This window comes from Sminthopsis crassicaudata, chromosome 6 (genome assembly GCF_048593235.1).
Source record: "Sminthopsis crassicaudata isolate SCR6 chromosome 6, ASM4859323v1, whole genome shotgun sequence".
NCBI lineage: Eukaryota > Metazoa > Chordata > Mammalia > Dasyuromorphia > Dasyuridae > Sminthopsis > Sminthopsis crassicaudata.
The window spans coordinates 2230365-2248459 of record NC_133622.1 but is presented as its reverse complement, the minus strand read 5'-3'; the positions used below and the strand labels follow the sequence as shown (position 1 = coordinate 2248459).

The following is an 18095-nucleotide window of genomic DNA, read 5'->3' as shown; positions in this document are numbered from 1 at the left end:
GACTGTATGGCCAAATGAAGCCTTGATCTCTCTGCATCTGAACTGGGTCGCGATTAAAGAGCTCACACAATACTCTGCAGGGCAGTGGAAGCTCTGCAAATCCCAGCAAAGGGAAAGGAAGCTTGAGCGGTTGCCCTGCTCTGACAGTGAGTGGTCCTGCGGAGTGGTGGGGAGAGTCGAGTTTTGGCCTCCCCCATAAGCTTAATCAGGCTTCCCCAACGGAAGGGAGAGGCAAGTCGGGGGATTCTGGGCCCGTTGTTATGCCTGAGGTGTGAGAGTGATCCAGTGCAGCCATGAGCCCGGGGAAACTGAGCGGTTCCCATAGCCATGGAGCAGAGACAGGCAAGGGAGGCGGCGCCCGACCCCCAGCTTGGGGAGATTTCCCCTCTTGCTAATCTGACTCTGCTTTAATAAATAACAAATGCCAATGCCATTGATTTGTTTTAAAAGGTGTGTCCAGAGGGGCTTAATGCAAACCAGGCACTCTTGCTGAACCACCAACCTTAGGAATACATTGGCTGCTGAAAGGAAGGGGGAGCCCAGAAGGTGGAAAGAATCAGCCTCCTCCAGAAGCCAAGGAGCTGAGCAGGAGGCAGCTTGGTTCAGTGAGGGCGGCAGGGCTGGGACCTAAGCCACTTGGCTTCTGCTGCCCCATCTCCTTAGATGACCTTGAAGGTTTTCAGGCCCTCCGTCTCAATGTTTGAGGGTCTGGTGAGGTCAGGGGGTCTTCCCTGTGCCTTTGGGACCTCGGGTGCCCAGAGCTGGGAATACAAATGCAGGCAAAAAGAGCTTACACTCCCAAAGGGGAAGCTGAAAAGGTTGAGGGACGCTGGGCAGCGGGATAACCCACAAAGGATGGGCCCAGGCTTGGCAGGACATCTTCCTGACCCTGGAGGTTTGGGGAGGACGGAGTCCAGAAAACATGGGGGAGCTTCCGGGGTGAGGAGGGGGCATCTTCCTGACCCTGGAGATTTGGGGAGGAAGGAGTCCAGAAAACATGGGGGAGCTTCCGGGGTGAGGAGGGGGCATCTTCCTGACATTGGAGATTTGGGGAGGAAGGAGTCCAGAAAACATGGGGGAGCTTCCGGGGTGAGGAGGGGGCATCTTCCTGACATTGGAGGTTTGGGGAGGACGGAGTCCAGAAAACATGGGGGAGCTTCCGGGGTGAGGAGGGGGCATCTTCCTGACATTGGAGGAGGTTTGGGGAGGAAGGAGTCCAGAAAGTTTGGGGGAGCTTCCGGGGTGAGGAGGGGGCATCTTCCTGACATTGGAGATTTGGGGAGGACGGAGTCCAGAAAACATGGGGGAGCTTCCGGGGTGAGGAGGGGGCATCTTCCTGACATTGGAGGAGGTTTGGGGAGGAAGGAGTCCAGAAAGTTTGGGGGAGCTTCCGGGGTGAGGAGGGGGCAGCACGATGAGTGAAGATGTCATGGCTGCTTGGGCCCTTTCGGGGGTTGTTTTCTGCAGTAACAGCCCGAGTCTGTTCATTGTTTCTGGATGTGTTCTCGTGTGACAGATAGCTCGGTGACTGGAGGGCTCATTACTTTGCAGTCCGAAACGCTGCCATTTGCTCTGATTAGTGTTTCCCAACCATGGCACTTAGGGAAGGAAATAAAACCATAGCTTTTGCTATATTATTTTTTTAAAAGCCCACAGTGCAAATAAAACTATGATATTTCAGAGTTTGATTTATTTGTGTTAAAGGGACTGTGTCTGCCTTTATGTTCTGGACAATGCCTCTAGCACTGCTAGCGCACTGTAAACATGAAAGAATGGTAAATAATAAGGTGTGTGTTAAAGCCGCTCGTTAATGATCTGGCTTTAGTTCAGAGGCCCCTACAGAGAAGCTTGTGGTATTTCTGAATACCAGTGAGGAGAGCTTTTTTCCCTTCCCATTCGGGGAAGGCATCTGCGGGGTGGCAGGGAGAATTCTGGCATAAGAATAGCCAGTGCTTGACCTTATCATCAGTCACTTCAGGAGTGTTGTGTGATCACTCTTTGCCTCAGTTTCCTTATCTTTAAAATGGGCCTCACAATACTTGTAGGATTATTTATTTATTTATTTATTTTTAATTATATATATATATATATATATATATATATATATATATATATATATATATATATATATATTTTATAATATTATCCCTTGTATTCATTTTTCCAAATTACCCCCCCTCCCTCTATTCCCTCCCCCCGACGACAGGCAATACCATACATTTTACATGTGTTACAATATAGTCTAGGTACAATACATGTGTGCGAATATCATTTTCTTGTTGCACAATAAACATTAGAATCCGAAGGTACATGCAACCTGGGCAGACAGATTGTAGTGCTAACAATTTACATTCCCCTCCCAGTGTTTCTTCTCTGGGTGTATCTACCTCTGTCCATCATTGATCAACTGGAAGTGAGTTGGCTCTTCTTTATGTTGAAGATTTCCACTTCCATCAGAATACATCCTCATACAGTATCGTTGTTGAAGTATACAGTGATCTTCTGGTTCTATTCATTTCACTCAGCATCAGTTGATTTAAGTCTCTCCAGGCCTCTCTGTATTCCTCCTGCTGGTCATTTCTTACCGAGCAATAATATTCCATAACCTTCATATACCACAATTTACCCAACCATTCTCCAACTGATGGACATCCATTCATCTTCCAGTTTCTAGCTACAACAAAAAGAGCTGCCACAAACATTTTGGCACATACAGGTCTCTTTCCGCTCTTTAGTATTTCTTTGGGATATAATCCCAGTAGTAGCGCTGCTGGGTCAAAGGGTATGCACAGCTTGATAACTTTTTGGGCATAATTCCAGATTGCTCTCCAGAATGGCTGGATTCTTTCACAACTCCACCAGCAATGTATTAGTGTCCCAGTTTTCCCACATCCCCTCCAACATTTGTCATTATTTGTTCCTGTCATCTGAGCCAATCTGACAGGTGTGTAGTGGTATCTCAGAGTGGTCTTAATTTGCATTTCTCTGATCAGTAGTGATTTGGAACACTCTTTCATATGAGTGGAAATAGTTTCAATTTCTTCCTCTGAGAATTGTCTGTTCATATCCTTTGACCATTTATCAATTGGAGAATGGTTCGGTTTCTTATAAATTATGGTCAGTTCTCTATATATTTTGGAAATGAGACCTTTGTCAGAACCTTTGTTTTTAAAAATATTTTCCCAATTTGTTACTTCCCTTCTAATCTTGTTTGCATTAGTATTATTTGTACAGAAACTTTTTAGTTTGATGTAATCAAAATCTTCTATTTTGTGATCAATAATGATCTCTAGTTCTCCTCTGGTCATAAATTCCTTCCTCCTCCACAAGTCTGAGAGGTAGATTATCCTCTGTTCCTCTAATCTATTTATTATCTCCCTCTTTATGCCTAAATCATGGACCCATTTTGATCTTATCTTGGTATATGGTGTTAAGTGTGGATCCATATCTAATTTCTGCCATACTAATTTCCAGTTTTCCCAACAGTTTTTTCCGAATAATGAATTTTTATCCCTAATGTTGGTATCTTTGGGTCTGTCAAAGATTAGATTGCTATAGATGTACCCTTTTTTGTCCTTTGTATCTAATCTGTTCCACTGATCTACCGGTCTATTTCGTAGCCAATACCAAATGGTTTTGGTGACTGCTGCTATATAATATAGCTTTAGATCAGGTACACTTAGACCACCTTCCTCTGAGTTTTTTTTCATTAGTTCCCTTGCAATTCTTGACCTTTTATTCTTCCATATGAATTTTGTTGTTATTTTTTCTAGGTCATTAAAATAGTTTCTTGGGAGTCTGATTGGTATAGCACTAAATAAATAGATTAGTTTGGGGAGTATTGTCATCTTTATTATATTCGCTCGGCCTATCCAAGAGCACTGAATGTCTTTCCAATTATTTAAATCTGATTTTATTTTTGTGGCAAGTGTTTTGTAATTTTTCTCATATAATTCCTGACTTTTCTTTGGTAGATGGATTCCCAAATATTTTATACTCTCAACATTTGTTTGGAATGGAATTTCTCTTTGTATCTCTTGCTGTTGCATTTTGTTAGTGAAGGATTATTTATTGACATGGTTGTAAGGACTCAATTCTGATAATTTATTTTTGTCAATGTAAAAACCCATATAAATGACAACTATTATTTTTTCTGTTAGATCATTTGTTTGCTCATTTGTTTATTCATTTGTTTGTTCTTTCCTCCCCCTTCCTCTCTTCTCTCCTTCCTCTTCCTCTGTCTCTCTCTTCCTCTCCTTCTCTATCCCCTACTTCCCATGCTCTCTTTTATACAAGAGGAAAGCAATGAGATAAACTTACTCTCTAGTTTTTGACATAATGCCCCAGCTTCCTTTCCTCCCCTAGACTTGAGTCCTCTTTATTTTATGGATTAATTTTGTTTTCAACTTATGTTTGAGAACACCATCATGCATTCTCTTCACTTAGCCACCCTTCTGCCTGGAGTGCATTTTAAAAGAAAACCAAAAATAGATTTATTAAGCATTTATTAAATGGCAAGTCAGAAGAGAAAACTTCCTGACCTGGTGTCCACATACACCTACCTAGTTCATATCAGAGGCTTGCCTAAGGAGTATGGGGAATAGTTGATATACTCAAATATTATTGTCTTGAAATATTCCAGAAACGCCAAATTGATTTTTAGTCAATGTACTTATGAATGTTTTAGTGTCCTTAGGAGAAAAAAATGAATCAATCTCTTCATATTGTTTCTTATGAACATATACATGATAAACTCTAGAATTATTTCCTTTTATGTTGAATAGTTGGCATGGGAAGGATAACTGAAAAGTCCAGGAATTACAGAGAACTAACAAGGTTGGCAACCTCTGAATGAAGAGTTTAATCACTGCTTGTTGATGATTGATTGCTGGGGATAAAAAGTCAGATGAGGGGCCCTGCCTGATCTCAAGAATTTTACAATCTCATGTTGGATTGAGAGCAGGTATACCCAATGAAACCATGTTATAAGGGAGAATGAGATTATTAATGCAGCCCATATTAACCTAGGACCTTGAGCACTACAAAGTACTTTGTTCTCTAAAATGTTTTATAAAATGTGATAACATTAATTTAAAAAATGCTTCTGACTTTTTCTTAGATAAACCATGCACTTGCTCACTGAATATAGTGGGGGAAAACAAATCTACTCTTCAATGGCTGGCATTAGACTAAAACCCTAATATTTGGTTTTTTCAGTAGGATTGTTAAACTGATGCAATTTGGGTTTCAACAGGATTTTAAAAAATAAAACAAGAAAAGTATATTGCTGGCTATTGCTTCGTCAAGCACTTTCTTTACAGTGATTCTATAGAGTAAGTGGTGTGCTATTCTCTCCATTTTACAGATGGGGACACAGAGGCTCATGGAGTAAAACCATGGTTCATCCAAGGCCTGACTTCAAGCCCAGAAGTCTTTCCACTCCATCCTTTTGCTTTTCAGATAAAGGAGCGTCTCAGGCAAAGAACTAAAGGTAGGAGACCAGATGAGAAGGGAGAGAGAACTTTTACCCTTAGGTGGGAGGATTTCCAGTTGGCATAGAAAGGCTTCATGGAAGAAGTGATATCTGCTATATCTGAATCACAATTCATTTTCTTCTTTTTTTCACATTTTATTTTTTTTTGATTTTTTAAAATTAATTTTATAATTATAAAAATTTTTTGACAATACATATACATGAGTAATTTTTTTTATCCCTTGTATTCATTTTTCCAATTTTTTCCCTCCCTCCCTCTACTCCCTCCCCTAGATGACAGGCCATACATATTAAATGTGTTACAGTATAACCTAGATACAATATATGCATATAAATCCAATTTCACAATTCTTTTTCATACAACCTTGCTGTAACTGTTTACAACAATATTCTCGTGGTTCTGCTCACTTCACTTTGCATCAGTTCATGTAAAACTTTCCAAGTTTTTTTCTGAAATCTGCCTTCTCATCATTTCTAGTTCTAATCCTATGCAATCTAAAATCCTTTCCAACTCTAAAACTCTATTCTCTAAAATTGAATCTAACTCTGATGTTTTATACTCTAAGGTGAAATACAGTTCTAACATTCTGTATTCAAAAGTCCTTTCCTTCTAAAACTCCATGTTCTAAAGTCCATTCTAGCTCTGACATTCTGTGATTACGATTGAAATTCAGATGAAACTATGAGATTGCTGAAGTAGTCCTAGACTTAGTAGAAGAAAAATTAGCTTCTGGTTTTGTGACTTTGATAATTAACTTCATTCATTCATTCTTGAACCATAATGAAGCACGGATGATATACGAGGATACAAAGATGGTGAAGACTTAATGTCTTCTCTCAAAAAGGGGAACCTCCTCAAATCTACCTACAGCACTGGGTTGATAATAATTGAAAAAGGTCTAATATAAATGTTTGGACATAAAGTGTACCACCTTCCTCCAAGGACTAGTCTTGCTAAGTTCAAGAGAAGCTCTTCTCAATGACAAACTATTAGTATTCTCCAAAAGTAGAATGGGTAACAGGTGTTCCTCCTCTAGTGCTTCCCTTCCCCCCACCCCTTCCCCCACCAGGGGTCTTGAGGAAAGGATCTGTGATAACTTATTGGTTATATTGTTGGAAGATTCTTATTGGGGTCCAGCTTTGGCCTAGAAGATCCCCGTGTCCCTTTCTAGCTCTGAGATCCTGGGAATTCTAGGATGCTGTAATCTCTAGTGGTCTGACCACTTGACAGAGCAACCTTTATTTCAATCTAGAAACTTATACATTTGAGGAAGAAGGAATTGGGATTTGTATCAATGGAAGGATTACCTCAGGTGATGAAGTCCTGGATCTTTTAACGGTTAGGAGAGGATGACATCCAATGTTTCCTTCAAAAGTGAACAGTTTGAGAGGCTATATGGAATACAGGCGGCTCCTCTGTATGATTTCAAATCAGGAAGAGGAGGGTTTAATGTCCATCTCTGTCACATAAGGAACCCTACACAGGTAGCCATCTGTGATTCAACTGCAGAAGTGTTGGTTTGCATTGGGTGAGGGGGAACCTCTTTGGGAGACCCATTTCGCTGAGCATAGAGAGGCTAAAAAAGTTGGTTGGGTTTAGGTTGTGAAGGACATTAAAGGGTAAACCAAGGAGTTTATAGTTTATCCCCGAAGCTGAATTCAGGGGCAGGTGCTGACCACTGGGAGCCACAGCCCTGGTAAAGCGATCGGGTCAGAGGCCCTCATTTGCCACCAGCTAACCCGAAGCTGGAAACAGAGTCAAGTGGTAGGAGAGTTCCTGTAGCTCCTGGTGGGCAGCAACTCCGGACCGAACTTTTGTTCAGTTTTGTTTTGAAATCTCTGCATCAAAGGAGTCACATTTTCAGGTTGTGAGCACATTTGGCCAGGCAGACTGCCAGAGTGATCTCTCCAGAGAGAGCAGCCATGGGGAGCTGGCTCCCCAGTAAAGGGGATAGGTGCTTTCTGCTGGAGAGGAGCAGAATGACAGAAGCCAGCAAAGAACTGAGTCTTATGAGGGCGTGTCGGGGAATGCGTTATAAGAGATGGGAAGACAGCAGATGGGCCTCTGAGGGACAATTCCTTCCTGCTGGATATTAATGGGAAGAAGGATGAGGGGACAGTGAGATATAGGAGAGAGAGCCACATGGTATGGACAAAAAGGATCTTCAGAGAGGAGTACATCTAAGTCCCCCCTCCCTCTACTTGCTTTAAGTAGACATTTCTGCAAAGGGAAAATGCACATCACAGAGAGTACAGCTTATAAAACCAGCATTTAAATAAATGAAAGACCCAAATCTCGGGACATAAAAATTCAGAATAATCACTAGGAGGGCAAAGAAAGCCCACTGAAAGACATAAAATTGTGTTTCCAGTCTTCAGTCTGACATCAGAGCTCAGTGTCTTCAACTCTCTGTGCTCGTCTTTCACAGACTCTTTCCTCAAATTGCCTTTCTATGATATTAGCTTAATATTTGATATTCATCCAACTTACATCCACTAGTTTTAAACTAAACACTAAAGAGCTCTTTGGCTTGCGAGGGGGTAAACGGTTCTTGGAGAACAAGGACCATTAGGAGAGTAATTTAATTAAAGGGACCTCTGATTTTTACAGCCCAATTTCTTCCATGCTGCGACAGTCAGAGGAACGGGGGAGGCTGGGATTTCATGATAACTTGGTGGAACACAGTGTCTGGATTGAGTTAACAAGGCCGGCAGTGAAACAATGGGAGCATACTTCACTTATATCTGACCATTGGAAGGCATGTAGGAAGCGGACATCACCACGCTGTCAGTTACTTAAACCGAATGGAGCTGGCATCCGTTCCTGGAGCCAAGCTTGGAAAACAGCATGAACTACCCAACTGGCTACCTCTAGGTGTGTTAATGGGGTACAGAATGGAAAGCTGGAAAGCACCCTGGGCACCATCCTCACCCCTTTACAGAGAAGGAAGCTGAGCCCTCGCGAGGGAAAGCACTTGCCCAAAGTCCCTGAGCTGGCTCTAGGCAGAAGTATCATTTGAACTCAGAACTTTTGACTCCAAAGCCAGTGATCAAAAGCTAAACTCGGAGGATCACTAAATGTTAGAGACGAGGCAGCAAGTCATCAAGTAGTTGCAGAGCTGGCACAGGAAAGGGAGATTCAGTCTTTTCTTGGAGCTATCATGGTGGGAGGTTTCCTAGTGCATTGGAAGGAAGACTGTAATTGGAGGCCCAGGATCAGAGTGCAGAACTCATCTCTGCCACTTAATATTACCGGTATGATTTTAGGGGCTTTGATTTCTCCTTCTGTAAAATGGAGGGGTTGGACTCAATCATATCGATCATCCCTTCCATCTCAAGCTCTATGCTTCTGTTTTGTCATTTGGTCATTTCAGTCATGTCTGACTCTAGATGACCCATTTGGGTTTTCTTGGCAGGGATACTGGAGTGGTTGGCCATTCTTTCTCCCTCCCATTATGCAATTGAAGAAATTAAGGCAGACCTGGTTACATGACCTGCCCAGGATCGCACAGCTGCTAAGTGTCTAAGGCCAGGAAGATGAGTCTTTCTGACTTCAGGCCTGGCGATCTATCCACTTTAACACCTCGCAGCTCCTATGATTTTATGCCTTGTCCAAGATGCCTGACCTAGAAGTAGTAGGCAGAAGCTTAGAGATATATTTCTGCTTAATCTAAGGGAAAATTTCCTCTGGATTACCCCTGTTCCAAAGTATGATATGCTGCTTTCTGAGGAAAAAGCTTCCCCAATTACTGGAGATTTTTAGACCAGACCATGTCCAAATTATAGAAATATCAGAGTTGAGAGAATGATGGGAGTGTGGAGAGAGAGGGGGCGGGCTCAGATTAGAACAGCTCTCATCACTTTATCGAAAGGACAGCCTCTGAAATGTTCCAGAATGGGTGCAGTTTGCCAGCCTGGATTTAAGGAGTTACAAAGACTTTCTACCCTAAGTCAAAAGCTTGGGTTAGATTAAGGCAAAAATTCAGTTTCTGGTGAATAGGGAAGAGGAATTAAACGACAGATTTAATGCTCTCTTGGGCATCCATGCCCTGGCTTTGGCCATAATTTGGTACCCATTCTCATCTCTTTAACTGTGATGAAAGGAGTGAAAAACCCATCATTTTCAAGAAGAGGCTTTCTAGTTATGCCATCTGGTAGACAGGAACTTAGAGGGTTAGGAGAACACCGAATAGATGAAGTCCTCAAAATGGGAGCAGACAGAAAAAGTCCCAGAGGTCAACAGAGGCATATAATTATGGGAGACTTCCAGAAGTGAAACCTGGTAGAGATCCTATACCACATAATACCAACATGGAGCCAGGTGATGACGCTCTTACGAGACAGCAGTGGTCCTGTAACACCGGAGGCGTGAATCGTCTCTGAGAGTGCATGGGAGCCATTGTCACAATTATTCCTTTCGTTTGTCCTCCTGGGGTGTGTTCATGCTCCTCATGGATGCTGTGTGAACTTATGGGAGAATCTGTGCCCCAAGTTTAGGGGTGAAATATCCTTTGACCCTTTTCTTACTATGCTATTTTATGAAATGCCTTTCCTTCAGACTCTCCGACTGATTAGTAAGTATACGCACATAGATGGGAACCAATAGGACTATTTTTTATTTTTGTAATATAGACGCCAGAGCATGTTGACTAGGCTAGTTTCTCTGGTGGGGGATTCCACATCTAAAAAGGGAATGTTTCAGATGCTCTACCAATATGCGCACTCATTTTCCTAACTCCTGCAAATTTCTTCAGTGTCTTTTCGCTGTTGATCTCTCTGCCTTTGTGACTTCATGGAACTCTTAGTCCTGTTTCTCTTTCTTACACACTACCCAACAATCTCAGAGCTTTGAGTAATTATGGAGAGGAGAAGAGAGCTTGGAGAAAGTTTTTGCCACATCTCTGAGATTAGCCTATTAAGTTGGGTGGAAGTAATAAAGTCTTACCTCCTTTTCTGGGATTTAGGATCTTCCAGAATCAGATGCTGTTCGCTCCCATTCCAGACTTATCATAATTAATATCCCAACATTCTACACTCTAACTGAATTTGAGTATTTTATGTCCCTCATGGACATGCTCATGGAAAAAACCTCTCTGCTTTTTTCTTCCTCCTTGTTCCTGATGCCTGAAACATCTTCTCCTGATCCTACCTGCATTGACTTATTGAATTCTACACATCTTTTAAATTGAGTGTTGCCTTCTCCACAAAACTTTTCTTGATTTCTCCTTTTGTTCTCAACCTTATTCCCCTTCCAGTGATAATTAAGAATAAGATACCGGAGATAAAGATTAATAGGATTTAGTAACTTGTTGGCTAGAAGGAAAGAAGGGGGAAAAAGACAAAACATTCAAATTTCAAATGTGAGAAACTGGGTGAATGAGTGGTTGGATGCAAAATAAATCGCCTTCTCAGCTCTCGATATGGTCTCCAGCAAATAGTGTGGAAGCAGTCTCCCTCAATGGCTGATTTAGGCAACAAAGTACCATAAGTAAATAGCAGAGTCTCAGAAAGAGAAGCAAGTTAAAGAGATCAGATATCAAGTTCTCTTTTAGCTGGGCTAAGTTTGGGTTGTTTGTGTGAGTTCTAGGTGGGAATAGTATGTAGCCAAGTGAGGATTTGTGTCCAAAACACGAGATGTTAGGGATGGCAATCAAGAACTGTGACTTATTCTACACCAAAGAGAAGAAGCAGAAGGTGATGTAGTAATGGTGATTTCTAGTCAAAATAGCTTGAGAAGTTTTCTTACCTAAATTAGTCCAGTAATCAGGAGGGAAACTGGTTCCACAGTACTTGCTATTGGACTGTAGCTTTCCAGCAGAAAGGACCTTAGAAATCATCTAATTCTCATTTTGTAAATGAGAAGAAAATGAAAAAGAAAATGAGAAGAAAACGAGGTTCAGAAAATTAAAGTGGATTGTCCAAAATCACACACATAAGAGGAGACAGAGGGTATAGAAAAGGATACCAGGAGATACCTGAAAGATGCTGGAGTGCATCTTGTCTGTGAAGCTGAAAACAGGCAGGGCAGCAGATGCAAAGTAAAGTGAGCTGAGTCCTTCTATAAAGGAAGGCATTGGGAGGAGTTTAGAACTGGACCCTCCAAACCTCAGTGAGAGGGGAGAGGAAACGGAGAGAGACGGTGTCAAGGCAGCAGGCAAATGATATATAATAATATATCATTATATTAATATATGATATATAATAAAATATGATATATAATGATATATAATAATATATAAATAAATGAGTTGGGCAGAATTGGAACTTGGGCCCTCTGACTTCAAAGCTTGCGCTCCATCTGTTTCTCAGATTGTAGATGAGAGTACTTTGGCCAAGCTTGCCCAGCACTTCTCACAAAGCCTGGCTCAGAGCAGGTGACAGATTGATCCAAATGGCAGAATTGGGGCTCCCCCTTATGTACGGGAGTTCCAAACCTCTTCCCCCTGTGTCTCTGTATCAAACATTAGCTTCACGTGATTTGGGTGATCGTGCTGTGTCCCCAATACTGCCGTCACAGAGATGAGTCCTGGACCTCTGTTGGTGGAATGGTCAGTACCTCCCCCCTAGAGCTCAGCATTCACAAGGCATCCGGAGTCATCTGTTAGTGTCTGAAGGTCCTCGCTTTCCACCTGCCTCTCACTAGGGCTTCCTTCTAGAGCAAAACCAAACCCCGAAAACAACCACAAAAACTCACGGAGGCAGAGGGAGGGTACTAAGGCTGTGTCTGTTGATCGCATCAGTGTGTTCTGCCTCTGAAGAATTGGCTAGAACTTTCAAGTTTAAGCACGAGCTCATATCCTTATGAGAGAGGAAGAGCCTAACTTATTATACAGAATTATTATCTAATTATACAGAAGAAGAAACTGCTCTAACATGCCGATGCTAGTAAGAATCTTCTGGGGACACCTGACCCCTAATCACCACATCCTAAGAGCAGCAGCTCTCTGTCTTGCTCCTTGCCTTTGCTGTTGCAGTGTTCATTTTGTGGTAGAATCTGGCCATTTGCTGTAAGGGAAAGGACCTCGGGATTCTGGAGGATCCCCCGGGATCCAGTACAGAGGAGGACAGGATCTTAGAGATTCAATTCAATTCTGGAAGCACTTCTTAAGTGCCTGATACTGTGCTAGGAGGCACAAAGGCAGTCTCCAGTTCTCAAGAAGTTCATGTGTCAGTGGGGGGCTGATAATAGATTGTCAGATAAGAACATCTTATACAAAGTAAAAAGATTGTGTGTGTGTGTGTGTGTGTGTGTGGTGTGAGGACTGGATTAAGGGGAAGGCAGCTAGATGGTGCAGTGATTAGGACCAGTTGGCTTAGAGTCCAGAAAAAATTCCTATTTAGGAGTTCACATCTAATCTTAGACCCTGACTAGCTATGTGATCCCGCACAAGTCACAGTCCCTATTGACCTCAATTGTTTTATCTGTAAAAATGGGCCGGAGAGGAACAATGCAAACCACTCCAATATTTTTGCCAAGAAAGCCCCCAAATAGGGTCACAAAGAGTCAGGCTGAACAACAAGGGCTAAGGACACGAGCAAAGGCTTTAAGGAAGATGTATTCCCGTGAGCAGAGCCTTGAAAGGACTTAGAAATTCTGCAAGGGGAAGCATTCCAGGCAAAGGCATGGACAAAAGATGTCAAGTTCTCTAGGAGAGTGTGAGAAAGCTCTAGGTTTGATGAACTCTCAGGGACTTCCAGTTTCCATCAGAAACATAAGAAAGGAGAAAGGAACACAAAAGCCTTCCTTTCTACCCCCTGCCTTAATTTAGCTGCTGGCTCCCTTCATTCTCAGCAAGTCACTCTCACCCCTTTGGCCTTCGAGGACCTGGGGGGGGGGGAATAGATGGATGGCCGCAGGGCGGACTTTTCCAGCAGGGACTAATTCAATTCTGGGGGTGAATGGTCCAAATAATAACTGCATTCACATCAGCAGCGTTGTTTTCCATCTCATTGCAAATAACCAATTAGTAGCCACTGGCACGGGGCCATTTCAAGTTATAAGGCCAACTGGCAAAAAATGTCATTTTGTTCTTGGCTTTCTATTTGCTTACTGGGTGGCAGAGGCCTGTTCTGTAAGGCTGGGCAGCAGCCCTCCCATTTGGAGCAACCAGACAATGGCCCAGCTGGTCCCCTAGCTGAGGGTGCCTTACTCACCTGGCCGGGAGCCAGCAGGCCCACCAACTTGGATAACCTTTGTCTTCAGTGATCCGAGGTGGGGGAGGGAGGAAGGGGAAGCTCAGGGAGGAGCGCTGGCTTTGTGGCCACAGCGTTCCCTTTGGGAGGGGGCGGTTTTGTTTCCTCCTGCCCTGGTTCTTGGTTTGAATGGTGGACTTGTCAGGACACTGATGTGGGAGGGAAGGCAAAGGATTTCAATAGTCAGACTTGGAGAATGTTGGAAGGGCGGTGTTTCTGGCTGCAAGATTTCTGGCAATTTTGATGAAATCCCTGACCTTTATAATTACAAAGGCCTTTGAAGGTTAGCTAACCATTCTTAGGGTCAAAGAATCACAGGATTTGGATCTGGGAGGAACACTGGAGTCAGAGATTATGAAGATCATCGATTTTCAGAGAAAATTTCATAGAAAATCAAGAGACTTCAAAAGCCTTTTTAACCCAATGTCTTCATTTTAGAAGCAATGGAGGTTTAGAAATATTAAATTATTTGTTCAACCCCAAAAGGGTTGAAGAAACTAAATCCCAGAAATCTCAGTTAAGAGTGAACACGGAGTGTTGTTCTTCGAATGAGAACCCAGGAACTCATGGATGGAACTTTGTTAGGGGAAGGAATTGCTAGAAAATTTTCCCCTCCTTCCGCCTCCTCCCCAGATGGCAGGTTGACCAATTCATGTTAAATATGTGAAAGTATAAGTTAAATACAATATATGCAGACATGTCCAAACAGTTGTTTTGCTGCACAAAAAGAATGGGACTTTGAAATAGTGTACCATTAGTCTGTGAAGGAAATAAAAAATGCAGGCGGACAAAATTAGAGGGATTGGGAATTCTATGTAGTGGTTCATAGCTGGGTGTAGCTAGCTTAGTTTATTACTGATCTATTGGAACTGATTGGGTTCATCTCATTGTTGGAGAGGGCCATGTCCTTCAGAAGTGATCCTCATATAGTGTTGTTGTTGAAGTATATAATGATCTCCTGGTCCTGCTCACTTCCCTCAGCATCAGTTCCTGTCAGTCTCTCCAGGCCTCTCTGAAATCCTCCTGCTGGTCATTTCTTACAGAACAATAACATTCCATAATATTCATGTACCACAATTTATTCAGCCATTCTCCATCTGATGGGCATCCACTCAGTTTGCAGTTTCTGGCCACTCCAAAGAGGGCTGCCACAGACATTCTTGCACATACGGGTCCCTCTCCCTTCCTCAATATCTGCTGGGTCAAAGGATATGCTCAGTTTGATAACTTTTGAGCATACAAACTGAACTTTTTAATCAGAGCATAGAGTCACGGATGCAGAAAACCTGGGTTCTAGCCCTGGCTTTGACACATTCTGGCTGTGTGACCTCCAGTGACTTATTAACCCTACCATTGCCATCATTGATAGTGACATGGATGCAGTTATCCTTTGGACCACCCACTCCCAGAGATGAAGTAGCTCTTGAAGTAAAACTAGCTGTCTAAATTTTAAAATTGCAAAACATGTTCTGTTCTGCCCTTATAGGGGAAAATTTCCTCACCCGGAAGATCCTACCCCTACCCCTAAGATCTCCTCACTGGGAAGTCCTTATCGCAATGAAATCACAAAAAAGAATAGGGAGCCTGTGCAGCAGCCTGCCTTAGTGGGAGTTAGGAAGGCCTGTGTTCAAGTCATACAAACTGGCTACATGACAGAAGTAATGGAGTTAAACTTACAATGCCCCGGGCAACTCTCTAGAACATAAATGAGAAGAGAATTGCTGAGCTGTATTGTTGGAGAGAATTTCCACACTGGGAATGCCACATATTTTTGGAACCATAAGTTCAGACTCCTCTCAGCCCTCCCCCTCCCCCCCCAAACCAAACCAAACCAAAACAAAAACCAAAACCAAACCAAGACCAGGCCAAGGAGGATTTTTGCAGGTAAATGTGAAAGGATATTTCAGCAAGAACATTTTCAATAGACCAAGAGAGAAGTTGGCGTGTGTGAGTGTGTGCACATACACATTGCTGGAGACCCGTGGGGAAGTGAACATGAATATTCATTTCTCCATTTTGTATTTTTTTTGTTTTTTGCAGAGCAGAGCATAATGCTGGCAGTGGGTGGGGCTGATATTTGCAAAATGACTAACAGCTCATAATAATGTTAATAATACAAACCCTGATTACAGAAATGGCATAAGGAGCTGGATGAGAACCGAGCTGTTTCCTAGCCAGGCTCATTAAGTAGAGTGCAGTCTCTGGGCCGGGAGCCCGAGGGAAGGGGAGCTTCATGCCTCTGCCCTGCTGACAAGAAGATGCTTGAAATAGGATTAGTGATAGGAGACCTGGCGGCGGCCTTAGAGACCACTGTGGTACCCCCATTTTCTGGATGCAGAAACCGAGCCAGGAGAAGTGACTGACTCAGCCACCGTCCTCCACCAAGTTGGGGGTAGGCAGGGCTGGGATTCAAGCTCTAGGCTGGTTCCAATTCTCTTGCATCTCGGGCCAGCCTGACGGGTCTCACTGAGTTAGCTTCCCTGCTGTCACACTGAAAAAAATGGGGCTAAAAAGCAAGAGGAAGAGCTCTCATTTTGGCATCCTCTTAAGTTTCACAAAGCACTTTTTTCAGCAGCCTTGGGAGGCAGATCATGCAGGGCTCTCTCATCCCTGTTTTTCAGAGGAAAATCCCGAGACCCAGAGGGAGCTGGAAGCTACCAGAGGACAGAGGGTAGCAGAGTGATGATGAACCTTAGAACACGGGTGATGATGAGCCTTCTGGAGCAACAGAGCCAGAAACCCTTGGGTCCTAGAAGGTCAGAATTAGAATGAGCCCAGAACCTAAACTGATGGGATGGCAGAGGAGCTGAGACCAGAGAAGCAGAATGATGATGAACCTTCTTGTAGGAGAGTCTGTGAATCTTAGAATCTTGAACATCAGAATTGGAATCAGCCTTGGAACCTAAAATGATAGTCGTGCAGTGAAATCTTGGGCAAGTCGCCTCTCCTGCCTGTTTTATCGTCTGGAGAATGGTGATAATCATGGTACCCCCTGACCGGCTATTGTGAGGATCACATGAGACAGATTTCAAGTGCTTAGCACCATTCCGGGCACTCGGTTGGCACTATGTCAATGCTAGCTATGATTATTATTCTGTAGGTATGTAAGAAGAAATGATAGAGTGTAATCATTTCAAAGATGCAGCTTACCTAAGCCTGAGCCCCTGGTCTCACAGACTGTGATTCATTGGACCTTGTTTTATTCTAATCATTACTAAGCAAGGTGATATGATTCCATAGGGGTAGGGATTGTAGATTCTATATATTAAGCCCTAAAACCCTAAAGTTGTGAGCTGCACATTATAAATGTGTTTGTTTAATCATAGGAGGATAACCAGAGGCTCTCCATTCTGGTTGTTCTTTATTGGGGTGTTCAAGTCCAGCATGGCAATGACACGGAAAGCCCCCAGATACTTTTGTTAACTTTCTATTGGCTAACCTGGGGAGATGACCATGAGCACTTGGCCAGCGAGTGAGTGACCTGTGGGCTATTTTTGTACTAGTCTATGTAGATGTTTTGACATCTGTTCATCAGCCCAACTCATGGGGGTGATTATTGGGCTGGTAGCACCTCTGAAAGGTCAAGATAGAATTGTGAAGGTCTATTCATTGCCAACCAATGACATTCTGTGTCTTGTATAGATTCTATTAGGGCGTAAGGGGCAAGATCTATCCACCAATCACATTGTACATTTGGTCTCTTCCACCTGTACTGCCTGGTTATCAAGCACTTTAAAACTAAGGCTTTGGAAGAAGGGGCCATGTCAATTGTGAGGTGTACTTCATTAAAAGGGGCCTTGGAGCCTTTAATAAAGTGCCATTGGTCCAGAGCTCTGCCTCAGTGGTCTTTCTTGCAGAATAGGGCAATTTCCATTCCTAGATCTGTAAATGGTAAAGTCAGGAATCAAGTCCAGATTTTCCAACTCCAAATTCATAGCTTTCCAATCACTAAGCCAATAAGCAAGCAATTAAAAGGTCCCTACCATGTTCTAAGTAATTGAGGCTAGCAGTACAAAGGCAAAGCAGTCTTATATCATAGGCTCTGTTGGATAGAATTGGGCTTTTTTACATTGACTTTAATCCCAGCACATCTTTGTCAAGGACCACCCTCTCCTAATTTGAAGGACATACCCAGCGATGGCTTCTGGAGTCCTATACATCCTCCCTCAAGATTTTCCCCTCTGCTACAGTTTTTTCAGAATTGCTTAACTTGCCCAAGTCTTTCAGTGAAATCAGATTGTCTTAAATAAACTTTCCACAAGACTCCACCCTCAGCTCACACATGTGCTTTGCAGCCAAAGATGAATCTGAGAGACTCATGCTGAGGAGTATCTCAGGGGAGAGTTTCCAGAACTTGACATGAGTAACCAGACACACCCCCAAACTCTCCGAGAAGGGAAATTCTAAT

The 18095-nt window shown here is 42.9% G+C and overlaps 1 long non-coding RNA gene across 1 annotated transcript; it reads left to right on the top strand.

Annotated features, from left to right (window-relative positions):
• Positions 1-5365: 5365 nt before the first annotated feature.
• On the top strand, positions 5366-17517 carry LOC141547897 (uncharacterized). The gene is made up of 2 exons (XR_012483659.1): positions 5366-5491; positions 16309-17517. It is a non-coding gene; the product is annotated as an uncharacterized LOC141547897 (long non-coding RNA).
• Positions 17518-18095: the final 578 nt, after the last annotated feature.